Source organism: Rhagoletis pomonella, unplaced genomic scaffold (assembly GCF_013731165.1).
Source record: "Rhagoletis pomonella isolate Grant_MI unplaced genomic scaffold, Rhpom_1.0 Rhpom_scaffold_12060, whole genome shotgun sequence".
Classification (NCBI taxonomy): Eukaryota; Metazoa; Arthropoda; class Insecta; order Diptera; family Tephritidae; genus Rhagoletis; species Rhagoletis pomonella.
The window spans coordinates 942-3,110 of NW_023470591.1; the positions used below are offsets into that span (position 1 = coordinate 942).

General features: G+C 38.0%; 1 long non-coding RNA gene across 1 annotated transcript; it reads left to right on the top strand.

Annotated features, from left to right (window-relative positions):
• The first annotated feature begins 1,164 nt into the window (after positions 1-1,164).
• Positions 1,165-1,788, top strand: LOC118756764. The gene is made up of 2 exons (XR_004995154.1): positions 1,165-1,310; positions 1,517-1,788. It is a non-coding gene; the product is annotated as an uncharacterized LOC118756764 (long non-coding RNA).
• Positions 1,789-2,169: the final 381 nt, after the last annotated feature.

Sequence of the window (2,169 nt, forward strand, 5' to 3'; positions counted from 1 at the left end):
AACACCTTTTGCAGAGAACACCTTTCTACGTAGGCGGCCTTCGGCCGCACTGTGTGCGTTGCTGAGGTGGTTGCCGCCCTGTGGTGGTGGTGGGTGGCGTCGCGGTTGAGGTTTGCGACCGCGCTGCCCAACACGGGCCCTAGAACTAAACTTATGTGCTGTTTTTGCTTACGCGTACGCTACTCTAAATGTACATTTATCCATACAAAAGTCGTCACCTAAATGCAACTAAATGCAACTCCATTTTTGCATTAAGAATCTAAATGCTAAAAGCAACCCTGTGATCTTCCAAAATTTCCACGATTCGAACATGGTTTAATGAAAAAGTGGCAACATTGCTTTTTCGAGTATACAGTCGCTAGCTGGGTTTCAGTGATCGCCGATCGAGATTTCATTTATTATTTTACATTATTTGGATAAAGAAAAGTTACGCAAATTCAAAATCGATATGATGCTGATAGAAATCTGGATTAGTTTGTGATCAGCTCTGTTTGTTTTGTTTCCTAATTAAGTGTGGAAATTATAATTGACTGCACCGACAAATGAATATATACACAAACAAATGTTCGGTTATGATTAAAACAATTAAAGTGTTTGTATTGAATTTTCTGTTTAGAATTTATTTTTTTCTTTTTCAGTAGGGGTTTTGCACATTATCTTTTCCGTGAGAATTTATCGTAATAGATACGGATCTGAATAAGCGGCTGGAACACGGCTGTTTGTCAATAGCATACTATTTCGAACTCGCGTAAATGTACATTTGCTAAATGCGGTAGCATGAACGCTCTTCGAAAACATATGTTCGAAAGTGCTAAATGTTGCATTTTAAATGCAGCAAAAACGCTGTATTAGTTGAGTTTGACGCTTATCAAGATTTTGCCAGCAAAAATTCTTCTGACTAAATCTGACTACTTCGGACTCTCACTGAGTGTCGCTCTCTCATTTTTGCTGTGATTTTCGGAAGAAACGCTTTTTGGATTAAATCTGACTACTTCGGACTTTTTCTGACTATTTCTGGGAAATAAGGAACGCAACTACTAAAACACAGATCTATTTTCACTTGATTTTCCCAGAAATTTAGTAAACAAGTAAATACTTGCGCTTTGTACTCGATACCTATGAAGTACTTGAACACGCGTTACGGGAAGTACAAACAAATACTCGGTACTCGGTAGAGGTACTCGAGGTTATACTTATAAGTACTGGTATCGGAACATGACTACCTATACCATCGCTAAAAACTATTGCAACCAACTTTAGCGTGTTCCTGTCTTTTAGCTGAGCGTTTTTCTAATAAGTGGACGTGTGAGGTGAGTACAAGCTGCGATGTTTAAAGATTTTTGGTTTTGTGATGATGCTTGCTATGCACCACTCTGAATTATCATTGGTGTTGATTTAGTAATTCTGAAGCGTATTATAGATGTAGATATTATGTGCTGAAAAGTCATAAATCGAAATTGGCCAAGATAAAATAGACCGATGATGTGACGCGATTAATTATCTGATTTGTTGCTAGGTCTATTTGAGGAAATATGGGCGCTTATCGTTACATGCAGGAACTGTACAGGAAGAAACAGAGTGATGTTATGCGCTATCTGCTTCGGATCCGAGTGTGGCAATATAGACAACTAACGAAATTGCATAGGTCGCCAAGACCCACTCGACCTGATAAAGCTCGCCGTTTGGGATATCGTGCTAAGCAGGGATATGTAATATATCGAATCCGTGTTCGTCGAGGAGGCCGCAAACGTCCAGTACCTAAAGGATGTACATACGGCAAACCAAAAAGTCATGGCGTAAATGAGCTTAAACCATATCGTGGATTGCAGTCAATCGCAGAAGTAAGATGATATATTTTAGAGTTACTTAAGCCCGTCAGACTTGGCAATATTTCCAACTTTTCCACGCAATTCGCTTGGGAAAGAAAAATGTTATTTACATATCGTCGCCTGGGTAAAAGTTGTATAAGTACAATTTTGACGATTTTTAGTTCTAGATGCAGTTATATATTTTGGAGTAGGCTCCTTTGAATGTTACAGTTTTTAGATATCTCTTAGTTTCCGAGATATTGACTAAATTTTTTTTCGATAATTTAGTAAAAATTTAGTTAGTGATACAGACATTAAAAAAATCAATATCTTAAAAATGGCGTTCTCCGTTTTTGGATAT